Source organism: Ambystoma mexicanum, chromosome 10 (assembly GCF_040938575.1).
Source record: "Ambystoma mexicanum isolate Mex_15411 chromosome 10, UKY_AmexF1_1, whole genome shotgun sequence".
Lineage (NCBI taxonomy): Eukaryota > Metazoa > Chordata > Amphibia > Caudata > Ambystomatidae > Ambystoma > Ambystoma mexicanum.
The window spans coordinates 1,228,636,782-1,228,653,096 of record NC_090932.1 but is presented as its reverse complement, the minus strand read 5'-3'; the positions used below and the strand labels follow the sequence as shown (position 1 = coordinate 1,228,653,096).

Genomic DNA, 16,315 nt, shown 5'->3' with positions numbered 1-16,315 from the left:
CGTCACTGTATCACCGTCGCCTTCAAAAAAGTTTCATCCGGTCACACTTACCATGACCATTTGACAATTATACATTTATAGCCGTTTTACACGTTCGCAACCTTAAATTGTCCCCTGACACATACGAGGTGCACACACCTCTTGGTAACACTCAGTACACCATTCATGCTGCCCTCCCTTTCCTCCCTAGCCGGCTGTCCCTGTCTGTCTTACTTAGATAGATGAATGCGCATATGCATATATTTATATGTTTTAACCTGCTCTTCCCCTCCTAGTAGGCCCCTTTTTCTCTTACTTTCTTCCCAAGTTCGTGCTAATCTTGGTTTTTATTCTCCCCCTACCCTTAAAGAAAAAGAAAAGAAAGAAGTAATAGCGATCACTAATATATTCTCAGTGCCCCCTTTTGCTGAACACTTTTATCTTATATTTCACTTCGTCATATATTCCCAGCACTAGTCAATATAGCACTATGCGGCGCCGCCTTCCACCCCCTTTCGGAGCTAGGTTCCCGTCACTTCTATCTCTTATTCACCTCGTAATCCTAATGGCCATATGCAAAGAAAAAGAAAGGAAATTTTTAGAATAATCTTTAGTATCTCTTCGTACCCCCTTTTCGTTCCCTGTCCTACACTTCTCTCCCCGCTCCCTTTACAATCGCTCACACTCAGTACTCACGTGCCCGTCTTCAGTCAGCCCCGACTCCGGCGAGCGGTACTCAAAGGGGATTTTTCAACCGGGATCCCGTACCCTTTCTCTAATGAGTGCGCACTTCTTAGTGTACCGGTCGCCGTTGGCGGGCAGCCTCCCGGAGCCGGCTCACCGTGCGTATCCCTTTTCGACCGGAGATTCTCGTGCCAAAAAGGGGACGGTTATAACGAGTTTAGAAAGAAATAAAATCACGCTATCGGGGTCACCACTGAAGGCAAGCGTCCCCAAACAGCACGATCCTCCCCGCAATGAGAGACAATGAAGGACTCTCCCAAGATGGGAATAAGGCCAAGACAGAGTGCGGGTGAGCGTAAATGGGAGTTTATCAATCAGAATAGGGCATGCAAAGAACTCTGCAAACTCCGAGAGCGCTCTGTCTGACAATAGCAAAGACAGGCGTATATATTTATAAAAAACGTCATAAGAACCTACACACTATAGGGGGCACAAGTTCATGGGGATTGGGTGGCGACGACTAACTATAGGTGCTGCTGTGATGTGGTTGGCTTTGGCTGGAAGACGTCACTGGGCAGCCTCGTGGGTTGGGCTGGGCCTGGCAGGGTGGCAGAGTTCATCCAGGCGGTGTTGTGGGGCCATCGCGGCCAGTGGCAGAGATGAATGTCTTTTCTTGACTTGTTAGCCCTAAGCCGTGCACACCGCAGTCATTCAAACATTCTGGTATTATCTTCTTTAGTAAATCTTTCGATAGGTTATACAACAGGTTAATGCAACACAGGAGGAATGCACCTTGTGAGGGGACTGGAGGTAATACGTCAGGGCATGGTTACCAGTGTCCTGTTGACCGGGGCCATAGGTCGAGGGGCTAAGCTTCAGGGCCTGGGACGGGTGGTGCATGCCTTTCTGCCTTGTTAGAAGTTGTTATGGATGTTCCGCTGTGTGTTGTCAAAGTGTTGGGTGTCTTGATTGCACGGGGCCATAAGTCTGAGATGGTCCGGTGGGTTGTGAGGTTTACGAGGGGGCGCGTGTGTTCAGGCAGAGGTTTACTGCTGTGCTGTAAATAATGCATGTGGCAGGTGGTGGCCTTGGGTGCTACAGAGGGGGTTACAAATCTTTGAAGCGACTCCAGTCTGGTTGGGGGAGGTAACGCAGCGCGGTCTCTGCTCTCATGCCTTGGCAGCCTTCGTAGGGTTGGAGGGGGAATGGCCTTGCACATATTTCACAAAGGTATCTCCCTCGTGTGTTGCCGATTTAGGTAAAGACATCCCAAACAGTTGAACACTCTATAATACTTATTCAAAACATTACAAAACATGCATTTAAACTTTGCTGGATGTGTTTCGATTATACCCAGTCTGAGTACCTTATTCATACATTATGTTTTAACAAGTACAGTATTTAGTTATATGCATATATATTTGCAGTAAGTGAGGTAGAGTTAGGATTGGTGGAGAACATAGAAAGTAACCCGCCACTTGTCCGTGACGGTGGTGGCGCATGTGGGGCCTAGACATGCACACATGACATGTGCCTTCTCGTGTGTTCTTCACATGGGCCCTTTGTATGGTTACATTCGTTTTCTTGTGTCCTCTAGCAGCATTAGTTCAGTTATGGCGCGAGCCCATGGGGTGTAAGTTTTCCAGTCACACACGTAACAAACAGATTCCTGGTGCGTGCCGTTATTATTAGTACCCAACTGCAATGGTATATGCTCACCATCGCTTATATCATGGGGGCATGATCTTTTGTAATTATACATCTTACAGGCTTTGTAATATAAGGGATTTTATGGAAGAAAAGCATCCTTTGCAGGTAGTCTCAACATTAATATACAAAGATTGTCTGTCATATAACGACCAGTTTACTGTTCTTTTCATTTGCCTAGGCCTGCTGGCCGGGTCATGCTGGGAGCGATGATACACTGCGGGAGGTGAATTGTTACAATGTTAGTGTATTACACTAGCTCATGTCCGTCTTGTTCGTGGGAACGTGCTTGCAGCGGATCTACCAGGGTGCTGCGGCAACAAGGAGGACTGAAACCCTCCAAGGATGGGGGCCGCGCTACAGTGCGCTGAGCTCACACCATCTTTACCAGACAAAATGGTTTCTAGGCCTAGCTAAATTTTAATACGTGTGGGCAATTAATACGTGCGGGCAATGTCTCCAGTGGGTGAACCCTCCACCACCTGGGCCCGGGTGGCATGAGGGGACGCCCAAAGGACCCATAGTCCTCACCTGGGGAGAAAGCATAGGTGAGGGGGGTCTTCTTGGACCAGTCCTCCCCTACACAAGCGGCCCGTTCGTCGTCACAGGAAGCTTACAGGGGACGAGGCAAGTCAGGCGGACCCCGCCGTCGTCGCCAAGGAGGACAAGGCGGCAAAGCCTCTTTGAAGCAGGACTGAACCGGCCGTGGGGTCGGGCCCCCACCAAAGCTCACCGGTGGGAGGCCGGCTGGCGAGCTTCGTCAGCGTGTGGGAGTCCATCTCCACCGACCGTTGGGTGCTGGACGCCCTAGCTCAGGGTCACGCGCTCGAGTTTCTAAAGAGGTGCCCGCGCGTCCCCCCTGTGGCCAGGAAAAAACGTAACGTCCCTCAACTTCTCTTGGAGGTAAAGGCGATGCTCATCGAGCTCGTCCCAAAGAGGCTTCGGGGCTCCGGAGTTTACTCAAGATACTTCCTCGTGAAGAAGATGGGAGGATGGCGTCCATCCTGGACCTACGACGACTGAACAAATTCATCAAGGCACAGAAGTTCCGGATGGTCACCCTCCAACACGTCCTGGGTCAGCTGGAGGAGGGCGATTTCCTATCGTTGTTGGATTTGGAGGATGCCTACTTCCATATTCCCATCCTAAAGGGACACCGAAAGTTTCTCAAGTTCGTGGTCCCTGGGCGTCACTACCAGTTCAGAGCCCTTCCCTTCGGATTGAGGTCGGCACCCAGGGTGTTCACCAAGTGCCTCTCACCGGTGGCGGCGCAGCTGCGCTGAGAGGGGATCCACGTCTACCCCTACCTGGACGACTGGCTCATCCGAGCAAAGACGAAGCAGCTCGCCGTGGAGCACACGGCAAGGACCGTCCAACTACTCACGGACCTGGGATTCTCCATAAACTACGCCAAGTCCCACCTGGTGCCCGCGCAAGACGCACTGTTTTTGGGAGCGAAGCTCGACACAGTGGCGCTTCTGGCCTCTCCGTCGGAGGAAAGGACGAGGGCCATCTTGGGCAAGGTGCAGCAGATGCTGGTTGCGGACGCGGCCAGGGTGAGGTCCATCAAGTCCCTCCTCGGAATGATGTCTTCTTGCATTTATCTCATCCGCCTTTGCAGGCTCCGGATGCGCCCGTTGCAGGAGTTCCTGGATGTGCGCTGGATCCAGACGACGGGCAGCTTCGAGGAGAGGATCACACTCGATGAGAGTTTCCGACGAGCGATTCGGTGGTGGGGCACCCGCGCGCATCTGACGGCAGGCATGGACTTCCAGTCCCCCGGCCACCAGGAGACAGTGACCACGGATGCCTCCCTGGAAGGGTGGGGAGCGCACACCGAAAGTCTGCACGCGAGAGGCCTTTGGCTTCCGACGAAGAAGTCCCTCCATATCAACGTCCTGGAGCTCCGTGCAGTGTTTTGGGCCCTCAGGTCCTTTCTTCCGTCCCTCAAGGGCAAGGTGGTGAGGATCTTCACCGACAACACCATCACCATGTTCTACATCAGGAAGCAGGGCGGTATCAGGTCCCCAGCCCTGTCCAAAGAGGCGCAGGATCTGTGGCATTGGGCCGTCACCCAAGGGATGTTTCTGGTGCCGTTTCATCTGGCAGGGATAAAAAACACCATTGCCGACTCGCTCAGCAGAGAGCTGCGCTCGTGCCACGAGTGGGAACTACGACAGGATCTAGTGGACCGCCTCTTCCGACGGTGGGGCACACCCCAGATCGATCTGTTCGCGACGGCGACGAACTCCAAGTGCCAGAAGTTCGCCAGCAGGTTTCCCCAGCCGAGGAGCATGGGCGATGCTTTCTCGTTCCCCTGGGAGGGCCTGTTTCTATACGCGTTCCCTCCATTGCCATTGCTGATCCGGCTCATCAACCAGCTCAAGAGGTCACGGTGCAGGATGAGCCTCGTCGCACCTGCGTGGCCGAGGCAGATATGGTTCCCGGACCTTCTGGACTTGTCAGCGTCCCCGTCAATCAAGCTGCCAGTGGACGCGGATCTTCTCTCCAGGGAAGGAGGCGCCATCCTCCATCACGACCCGAAGTCGCTGAACTTGCAGGCCTGGCTCCTGCAGCGTTAGAGTTTGGAGGATACGACATACCGCCGAATGCAGAGAGGTTCTTGCAAAGGTCAGGGCGTCCTCAACTCTTAAATGCTATGGACACAAATGGAAGAGGTTCTCTGTCTGGTGCCACGCACAGAAGATTAACCCTCTACGGATTACGGCTCCCCAGGTACTGCCGTACCTTCTGACGCTGGCCAAGGCTGGACTGGCGCACGCGTCCATCAAGATTCATCTTGCTGCGATCTCCCGATACACCAGAACCACGGGGCGGACGTGTTTGTGGTCTCATCGTCTGGTGAAAGAATTCATGAAGGGACTGTTCAGATCGTTCCCGCCGGTGAAGGCTCCGGCCCCGGCGTGGGAGCTCAACGTGGTGCTGACCAAGCTCATGGGACCTCCGTTCGAGCCTCTGCACTCGGCTCCGTTGAAGTTCTTGACGTGGAAAACAGCGTTTCTTGTGGCTATCACCTCCGCACGAAGAGTGGGAGAGATCCAGGCCCTTTCCTGCAAGCCCCCGTACTTGACTTTTCATGACACAAGGGTAGTGCTCAAGACGCACCCCTCCTTCATGCCCAAGGTACCGTCGGACTTCCATCTCAACGAACCCTTGGTGTTGCCTGTTTTCTTCCCGTCGCCTTCGTCGCCGGCCGAAAGGACTTTGCACTCGCTGGATGTAGCTAGAGCGCTGAAGTTTTACGTGGACCGCACAAAGTGTTTTCGGAATACGTCACAACTTTTTGTGAACTTTGGACCTGTCAATCAGGGGAAGGCTCTCTCAAAGGCCTCCATTTCCAGATGGCTCTCCGGCTGTATCATGTACTGTCATCGGTTGGCAAACCGACCACTGCCTGGCCGTCCGAGAGCCCATTTCACCAGAGCGATCGCAGCTACCACGGCGTTCCTATCTGGTGTGCCCTTGCTGGACATCCGCAGGGCTGCTACGTGGAGGTCGACGCACACCTTCACGAAATTCTACTGCGTCGATCGGGATTCCAGGGAGGAGTCCAGGGTCGGCCAAGCAGTGCTGTGCAATCTGTTCGCCTAAGGTGAGCCTGGTGAGGAGGTAAGAATTGCTTAATGTTGAGTTTGATGAAATGCTTAATGTTGAGCCTTTGCCACCTCCCGTGGTTGTGTATGTGTGTACTGCTATGTATTCTTTATTCATGAGCATGTGAATCCATGCCAGACCCCATGCTGGAGAAGGAACAAGTTACTTACCTGTAACTGTTGTTCTCCAGCATGGGTCTGGCATGGATTCACATGCGAACCCTCCCGCCTACCCCTCTGCGGCTCTTCACTTGGTCATACTGCCACTTCACGTGCTACCAAATCTGAAGATGGCTGCCAGAGGCGGGGCTTAGGGAGATGGCAGTCATTGGCTGTGGTCAGTATGACGCGGAGATCAGTGATTGGTTACTACTACGAAAGACAGATCAGAAACGAAACTGATACTGATTTTTTCTTTACCGAGGATTCCCAGCTTGACGACAGGGAATATTCATGAGCATGTGACCCATGCTGGAGAACAACAGTTACAGGTAAGTAACTTGTTCCTTATGTCTCAGGTAAAGGAGCACGATGCAATGACTAACTTTGCTAACACCCCAGAGGAGCCTAGGGCCTGGACATGAACCTGGGTATCGATGATAGCAGTATAACAGTAGTAACGCAAACGAGAGCTTAAATAAAGGGGAAAGTGGAGGGAACACCTTAGTACCTGTAGTATTGCATACTACGTCTGGTGATGATGTAGCAAGGAATCAAGAAGAGGAATGGAGAGGACAGTAGAGCTGGCGGTTGGAGTAGCTGAAGGACTCACCTAATGCCGCTCCGTTCATATCCCCTTATATACTAATATTGTATGCAAATAGTAAAAACTAAATAAAGTGTCTTTATAATATCCTCTGATTTATTGCCCCATACTTCAGTACCCCAACTGGCATTAGATCCAGTAGGAGATGGGTGTAGTATCTCTACTATAACGCTGACAATTCTGAAAGTTTGCCTGCTGAACACTCGTTCTCTGATTAAGCATGCCCTTAGTATTCACGATTTGATCCAGGAGAACAAACTGGATCTTATGTGCATTACTGAAACGTGGCTAAAGGATCCGGGAGGCCCAGTATGTGACATAGCAGTGCCTGAGAGATACATATTCTATAATAGAAACAGAGATAGCGGGGCAGGTGGAGGAGTGGCAGTTATAGCAAGAGATTCAATTTAGCTATTTAAATCCAATTTAACATGTAGTGGATGTGAAACACTACACCTCAAATTCACACACACTCCTAATGACTGCACTAATATAATCTTATATAGACCGCCATCACTTGTGTCCGATTTCTGTAATGAGCTAACTCTCCAGTTAAACAACCTAAAATCCACAAATACGGCCACATTATTGGTGGGTGATTTTAATAGATGGAGAGGGAACAAACTAGATAAGGAAGCGACCCTACTGGAAAAAGCAATTAAAAATCTAGACTTTACAGTGATAAACTATGTACCTACAACACTGAAAGGTAACCAGTTAGACTGGGTTATAACTCAAAATCTGAATACTCAAAATGTAATCACGGACCCTTGTATCTGGTCAGGCCATTTCTCGAATACTCTCGACGTCCTTTTAAACAATCCATTAAAACAAACAAGTAATTCCCATGTAAAGGTGCGCAGCCGGAATTTTAAAAACATAGGTCCCGATCAACTGAAACCCTGCTTAAAAAGGATCCCAGACAACATCCAGGATAAAGATTTGTGTGAAAATATGTTGCAGCAATATACCACACATATTTGTGAATTAGTGGAACAGTTTGCACCCCTGAAATTCAAACTAGTCAGGAAGATCGACAACCACCACAAATGTTTTCATGGAGAGCATAATAAATTGAAGCTTGAAAAACGATGCTTGGAAAGGAAATGGTTACAAGATCCTACACCAGCCAATAAAGATCGATGGAAATGCATAAATTCTAAATATACAAAAGGTATCAGAGAAACTAAGACGAATAACTATGATAAAGAGCTAGCAGCAGCTCCCAACGCCACAAGTAAAGTCTTTGAGATCCTCAAAAACATAGAAAAACCTAAAGTCCTCACCCCTCCTTTCGTTCCAACTGAGGAGGACTGTGAGGTCGTACAAAGGGCATTCTCTGCAAAGATACAGAAGGCCAGAGACAATATCATTACATCCAGAGAGGATCTAAGTGCTGCAATATCACATGTCATCGACTCTAAACAGTGTGAAGGGGCCAGTTTTAGATTCCTCCCTGTTTCAGAGGAAGAGCTGTCCTCAGTATTTATAAAGAGGAAACCTACGTTGTGTGCTGAAAATCTCTTTCCGGACAAAGTTATCTTAGATGAGAAGGAACTGTTCTCTCCAGTACTTACCAGAATAGTAAATGCATCATTCCAAGAGGGCATAGTACCCAGATGTATCAAAAAAGGGACCATCGTGCCATTAAAAAGGATGGCCTGGATCCCAAAGATCCACGTAACCTACGCCCCATTACAAACTCTAATTGCATCTTAAAAATATTGGACAAGCTAGCAACCAACCAATTTCAAAAGCAGAAGCCCAGGGAATTCTTCATGAGCAACAATCAGGTTTCCGAGCGGCTCACAGCACCGAAACTTCTATGCTAGATCTGCAAACTCACATGCTTGGACAGCGGCAAGGGGGGGATCTTGATGCTTCTAGATCTCAGAGCCGCGTTCGACTCGGTGGATCACCAATTACTGCAAAAGGCACTGGATAAAATAGCGGGATGTTCTCCGGCGGCCATGGCATGGTTGACCTCATTCCTAGCGGACCGGAAAGCAAGAGTGCACTGGGGGGGGATACATTTTCTGAGGCCGCTCATATCAACTTTGGAGTCCCACAGGGAGCGAGTTTATCACCACTGCTATTTAATTTATATATGAGATGCTTCTGCAACCTTTTGGAAAGCGTCTGAGTGTTATTCACGAACTACGCTGACCACACCCAGCTAGTATTTGAATTAGTGGGTGATCATCTCATGGACAGTGCCAAAATAACAAGTTTATAACATCATAGATAATTGGATGAAGTACAATTGGATGTGCTTGAACAACACCAAAACTGAGCTGATGGTTTTTGGTACACGCCAGACCAGAGCAAAGTTAGGCGCAGAATATAAAGCCTTGGTCATTATGGATGCAAGCATCCCAGTAATGACTCAGGTTAAAACGCTTGGGATGATGGTGGAACCATCAGTGGGGTCTGAGGTACAGGTCAAATTTCTTCGTAAGAACAATGCTTATTATCTGCGCCTACTGAGAGCCATCCGACTGTTCTTAAATGAGGAAATTACAGCTACCATTGCCAGGGCTATCATCCTATCGCGATTGGACTATGGAAATGAGTTGCTGCTAGGGGCAACAAAGAAAGAGTTTGAGAGATGCCAAGTTATCGAGAATAACGCTGTTCGTATCATTAAAGGGATCAAGAACAGAGTGCCTATAACAGAAGGAAGGAAATCATTGCACTGGTTGGGAATAGAGGACAGAATTATATTCAAAACTATGACTATAGTCCATAGGTGTTTACACAGCACGGCCCCAGTTACTTTAAGAAACATTTTTCTAGATACATCCCATCGACGTCTTTAAGATCAGGGCTGGCTAAATGTGCCGCGTTTTAGTCGAGCAACTGGCCTGGTTAAAGCCTTCTCAGTGTTGGCAGTGCAACACTGGAATAAGCTGCCCACTATGCTCCGGCTGGAAAATTATTACCCGACCTTTAGGAAACTCCTGAAAACTCACCTGTTTAAATGAGTTTACACATGCCTAGCGAATCTTCTGTTAGCACCTGCAGTAATTATGTGTTTCGTCTTTAGGGTGTTTTGTGTTCGCACACCCTGATGCCTGCAGGCTTTCGGTGCGCTATAAGCATATAAAGAAGCATAAGTAACTTGTTCCTTTTTCGTAACTTCCCTCCAGTAGTCTCGGGACATTGACCAGGGCCTCAAATGCTTCTTTTGCTTGGGGTTGGCTGTCCCTTTACCGTCCACACCCAGCGGTACTTGTCTATGTCCCTTCCTATAGGCATGGATAAGTATTGGGCCCTGGAGTTTAGCTGGTCATTATTTAGCCTGAACACTAAAGGTGGTTTTAAACCACACATATTATCCCTAGCCCACAAATCCCCTTTAGCAGCATGGTTTTGTATAACCTCTAAGAGTTGTTTTGCCCTGCTGGGACCCCCAGGTCCCTGAACAGTACTCTGTGATCCCTACTGGGTTAGCATTGGGGTTTCCTTGGGGCGATCTTGATTTATATTGATGGGGATGTGATTTGCAGGCTCCACAGTGTTATCACCCTGTCGGTTGTTGTACATGCAGGTTCCGTAAATACACCTCTGTGATGGTGCTTGTCAGTCTGCCTAAATACATTAATATTCCTTCCATCGTTTCTTTCATGGATGCCACTCTTTGTATAAGTACTTTGATAGCCCCTTCATTCTGACGAGGAATTAATTCTAAATTCCCCTTCTCCATCTTCTTGCTCCTTGCCCCTTTATTCCCTTTTTTCCCTATCTTAATAGTTGACTTCCCTGTGCGTTCCTCCCTCATTATCAGTTCCAAATTACCAAGGGTATTCCTGGGAGGGGGTTTGGGTTTTCTGACCCTAGTCTTTAGGCCGCCTGCTGTTGTCTGATCTTGTACATTCAATGTGCGGGGCCTGTTTATTTTTTTTAGCTGGTGGGCATGCATCCACCCCCTTATTAGGGTCCCTGCCACCCCTTCCCCTCGATGGTCCGTGCTTTCCTTCCTAGGTGACCTATTGTTGGAACATACTGGCCAACCAGGGGAGAAAACCTATTTGCTGTGGGTATTGATAGACTGACTTCCACCTCCCCCTCATCACCCTCCTCCCCCATGCGACTCTCCAATCTTCCGTCCTCTGAGGATGTTTATTCAATGGGGATGCTAGTTCTTCTACATGCGTGTCCTCCAAAACCTCATACTGAGTGCATGTTGGATAGGGGTGTCACGGTATTAGTTTTATGACGGTACGATAACCTTCTTGACAAATGACGGTATATCATGGTTATCACGGTATAGCAGGTGGAGTTGACTAACCTTAACAAATATTTTCTAAAAGGTCATACATTGTCAGATTTATCATCACAAACAAAACCAGACACCCAGGGACAGAATTGGGTTTTTCAACATACTTTCCACTGAAATGCCACCCCTTGCTTCCACCAAACACAAACACACGTGTGGAGAGGAGGAGGGGGGGGGGGGCAGCCCTGTGGCGACTGGCAAAGCAAACTGAATTGCTTTTCTTAAGTGGTCATTTAGGCTCGGGCCAAAAGGTGTTAAGTAATCACAGACATGTTACCCTTTGGTATGGCAGCAGGGAATACCCACAGAGATTAGTGAATTTCGCAGTGTTACTTATTATATGTAAATTCAATGATAGAACCAGGGAAATCTCCCATTGTCATATGTTTAGAGAACCTTATCCATTATAAATATACAAACCCCAAAGCCGCCAACCCAAAGTAAACCCTTTTCCTTCTTAACACTGTATCTATTCTTCCTATTGCTAACATAATTATTTTGTGTCAGGCACGTGTAGTTTATTGAATGGCATTAAGAACTGCTCCAACTGAAACTACTTGGCAGATGGCACATCCAACGGTGCAAGACCAAGACTGTGCAGCACTTGCTTACTGCAGCCTTTCCAAATCAGATTGAAAAGCACACTTAACGATATAAACGGTATACCGGTATAAACAATGTGACAGTTATTATTGTTCAATTAAGTGGTTCACGGTATCTTTAACGGTATACCATTATACCGTTACATCCCTAATGTTGGAGCTGGTTCTATTACACAGGGACCCACCCTCCTGTTGATCTTCGGGTTCCCTACCATTAACCAGCATGATTTACCCTCCTGTTGCCCAGCTTTCTTTTCTTCCATAAACTCGTCAAGGGTTTCTCTCTGTAGAGGTGGCACCTTCCCCACTCCCAATCCTACTAATGCTAGATTCCTAGTAAAGGTAGCGCAATCAGGGCTGATCTCAATAATAGCCTTATCCTGCTCACCAATTATGCAGTTTGATTTACCTTCCTAGATACAGGACCTACCTCAATGTCCTGTAGCAAGTCCTTTATTTCAGTAATTAAAACATTCACACCTTGTATTGATTTAAACATTTTAAAAGTGCGTTTGATTCATCCCCCCCCCCAACTCCCCCCCTGCCCTTCCTGGAGAGATTTCTGATGTAGCTTTCCTCTTAGACATTTTAAAAAGCAATTTTATGATGCGTACAAAAATGCTTAAAATTGGTTGAATTGCTTCAATTGCTCAGGAGCATGCTAGCGCAAAGGTCAATTGCTACTCGACAAAAAAAAGCAGTAATGATCAACACTGGGCAAGAGTTCAATTAAGGTTAATTATTCAATGTGTACAATTTGCGAAAGCCCCTAGAAAAACGAGTTTGAATGGATTGTGTCCTCCAACGTATTCCACATCTTTGACATGTAATGTCCACTGCTGTACGCTTTCGAAACTTTTTGGCATCGGGTGTCCTGCGTCGGGTCGATGTCTCTCGAAGGCCTCCGTGGAGGGCGACGTCCCGGATGTTATAAATGGGACGCACGGCGCCTGTAGCCTCAGTTCTGTTTTTTTTGTGAACGTGTTAACTTCGTGAGCCTCTGCGTGCCTCGTGTGTTCATCGTTAAGATGTCTTTCTCTTCGACCCCTATGACTCCGCGGTGTGGCTTCAAGACTGCAAGTTGAAAATGTCACTCACCGACCCGCACCGCATTTGTTTGTGGTGCCTGGGCGAGTCGCACAACACCGACGACTGCTCAAAATGCCAGTCACTGACTGCCAAGGCCTTGCGGGAGCGGAAGGGGAAGCTCCAGTAGGTAGGGAAGGTCCAGGTAGGTAGGGGCTCTAAGCCTGTTAAGTCCCATACTTCCAAGTCAAAGGGGGTTTCCACCGACAACTCGAGGGGCGACTCTCTGCGTCGGAAGGAGTCCCGGGGATCTCGGTCCCGGAGTGGTTCCCACCACTCGTCTTCCTTGTCGCAGCACTCTAGGAAGCGCCGTCACCGGTCGCCTTCCGCGTCCTCCACAGAGGAGGGTGCCTCAAGGAAGGTTAAGTGCCCGACGAAGTCCTGGACTCCGGAGGAATGGGCGGCGTTTCAAGAATCTGATAGCGATTTTTCAATCACAGGGCACAGGTCAGGTCACGCCTTCTAACGAAGCCGGCCAGGATCAGTCTCGTACCGTGGCTCGCACGCCTTCGGGTTCGGGTTTGTGATGCGACTCACATCGGGAGCCTTCGAGGTCCCATACGGACAAGGATTCGAAAAGTCGCAAGAGACTTGTCTCTAGATCCCGGTCCTCATCCCCAGCGAGACCGCAGCTACCTACTGGGGGCTCGATGCCAGCATCCACTGGGTCGGCGCTGTGTCCGTTCGACTCGGACGTCGAGGCTTTACCATCATAGCAGCCCACGGCGGCGGCGGCACCTGTGTCGACGTCGAAGCCTTCGGAGTACCCAGATATCGTGGATCCTCCAGGAAAGGCTACTGGGAAGTCTGTGTGGACAGGTTTGGCCTCCAGGCCCTCTTCTGTCTCCAGGCCTGGGTTTCAGCCCCCTCGGTATGACATTTATGAAAAGGAGGAAAGGTCTGAGTTTGAGGACCCTGCTTGATAAAGCTCCACTTTTTTCTGGTGACAGTTAGTTGGAGGAGTTGAGGCAGACCCTCCATGATGCCAGTGGATTGGACACTTCTCCGGAAGTGGAACATGCAGAGTCTTCGTACAGGAGGCTCATGGCAAGAGTCTCGGAGTATCTGGACTTGTCCAGTCCTCCTGAAGACTTTGTGCAGGATGATCTAACCGATATTTTATATCAAGGTCCATCCTCTGACCCTGTTTTGCCATTTCATCTTAACTTGCAGAAAAGGGTGGCAGCTGCTTGGCAGTCCCCAGAATCTTTTCAGGCTGTTAAAGTTTTTGACCAAGAAATACCACCCTTCCGTTGGCAACCCCAGCTATTTATCTACTCGCCCCACTCCAGAGAATTTGGTGGTTCAGGCGGCTACAGCCACCTCGAGGCAGGCGGCGTAACCTACCATCCCTCCGGATAGGGACGACAAGCGCTTCGACGGTTGGTCCCGGAAGGTATTTTCTGCTGGGAGCTTGGCCTTGAAATCAGCCAACTCCACGTGTGCCTTGGCAAGGTTTTCACACACTATGGAATTGTGTTTCTTGGCGGCTAAGCATATTCCCGAGGGGGAAGAAAGGGATGGGTTCCTTACTCTCGTGCAGGATGGGCAAGGATGCCATGTGCAAATCCCTTCGACAGTGTTAGCCGATCCATGGCTGCGAGCACCGTTATACGCAGATTTGCGTGGTTGCGGAAGTTGGTTTGCTCCGGATGTGCAGGCCAGTCTTCTGTGGACACAATGAAGTTCCTATTGGTAATAGGAACTCCCGTCCCCTGCACACCGTTCAATAGTGGAAAGAAAACTTTCCAAACAAATCTCAGTTTTTTTGATAATTTCCACCATTTGTTCTCTCAGTATTTTCAGAATTATTTAGAACCAGTCAGAATCGACAAATACTTCATGTATAGTTCAATCAAAGTTTGCAGTCAAGAGTTTTAAACTTATTTTTCTATTATTTTACTAATAGTATTATTACATATTTTACAAAAGAATATAATTATTTCTTTTGAGTTATATTCACTCAAAGCCATTTCTTTAGACATATTTTAAACCATTAAAAGGAATTCAAACAAATTCAAAAAGCTACCAAAAACTCCAACAAATTTTTTAAGCAAATATTTTCAAAACCAATATTTTCAAAATCAATAATTTCAAATGAGCTCTACGCTCTACTCAGTTTCTTAAAGGACTGACTAATGTATTCCCGCCGTCCCATTTCCAGGTGCCGGTTTGGAATTTGAATTTGGTTTTGAAATTTCTCATGGGTGCTCCGTTTTAACCTTTGCACTCTTGGCCTTTGAGATTACTGTCCTTCAAGACTGTGTTCTTGGTTGCGGTTACTTCCGCTTGCAGAGTGAGTGAATTGCAGGCACTTTCATCTAAGCCACCCTTTACTGTGTTTCACAAGGACAGGGTTGTACTGCGGGTACGTCCCTCTTTTCTAACTAAGGTAGTTTCTGAATATCATTTGAGTCAAAAGGTGGTTCTTCCATCTGTCTACCCTCCTCCTCATCCTGGTAAGGAAGAGGAGCGACTCCATAGGTTGGACCCAGACCTGGACGAAACAGCCAGTGCACCCGGCTGTCTTTTTAGCACCCACAAGCCCGAAACTTCACTTTGCTGTATCCAGTGCTTTGATCCCTGACTTACAAAGCAATCAAAGTAGTTCATAAAAGCTTCTTACAAAGTTTGTAAGTGCACCAATCGAAAACTGATAGAAAGCTGTTATAAATTATAATTACTTAAAATGAATCACAGAAATGACTTTAGCCCAGCTAAAATAGGAGCAGAGCGAGGCACGCCCAATGGCTTAAGGGGCCGCCTTAGTCCATCTCCCCCTCCTCAGTCCTGCAACTGATCTCCCTACTAGTATACGAGAGTAAAAAATATCCCAGAGCATTGACCTTAGTAACCACGTTGCGATCGCAATCAATTTGTCTCTACGTGTTGACACTGATAACAGGTCGGCAGTTACTTAAATCTTTCACGTTTGATTACTCGATTAGTTTGTCCGCGGTAACTGTCCTACCGTAGGTTCTTTTGCTTGGACACATTGGTTGCCCGGCAGATCCTTCTGTCCGACCTCTCGAGCAAAGCTAGATAACTTAAAACGGCTTGCAAGATCTTGTGGTTTGTGGGTTGTTGCTGCATTCCAATGATCCAGCAGGTAGCAGCGACCAAGTAATTGTGCCCCCCTCTGCTGTTGTTGGCTGCTTCAACAACTTGCTGATAACAGCCACGCCAGCAAACAGCTGCACTTGCGCCGGCCGGGCTTTCGCCGCTGCAGGGCACACACCAGGATTTTATGGTGGTGGGTGGGTCTGAGTCACACCGAGGCAATTGCTGCAAGCTCCCAGGTGTGAGCAGCGAGGAGTACACAGCTACAACAGCAAACAGCTGCACTTGCACCAGCTGGGTTTTTGTTGCTCCAGGGCTCACACCAGGATTTTATGGCAGTGGGCAAGTCTTAGTCACGCAGATGCAATTGCTGCAGGCTCCGAGGTGTCCCAGGTTATACTGGGCTCTTTCTCCTCCCCCACCTCTATCTCCACCTGCGGTGTCAACCATGGCTCTAACCTCTCTCACTGACTCTTTAACATTTATCTTGCTCCACTGGCACAACTAATTTTCACCTTCTCCCCTAACTTCCAGTGTT

The 16,315-nt window shown here is 48.4% G+C and overlaps 1 protein-coding gene across 1 annotated transcript in view; it reads left to right on the top strand.

Annotated features, from left to right (window-relative positions):
- RFC5 (replication factor C subunit 5) overlaps window positions 1-16,315 on the top strand; it is a 513,723-nt gene that overhangs the window by 225,358 nt on the left and 272,050 nt on the right. The gene's annotated exons all lie outside the window — the stretch shown is intronic.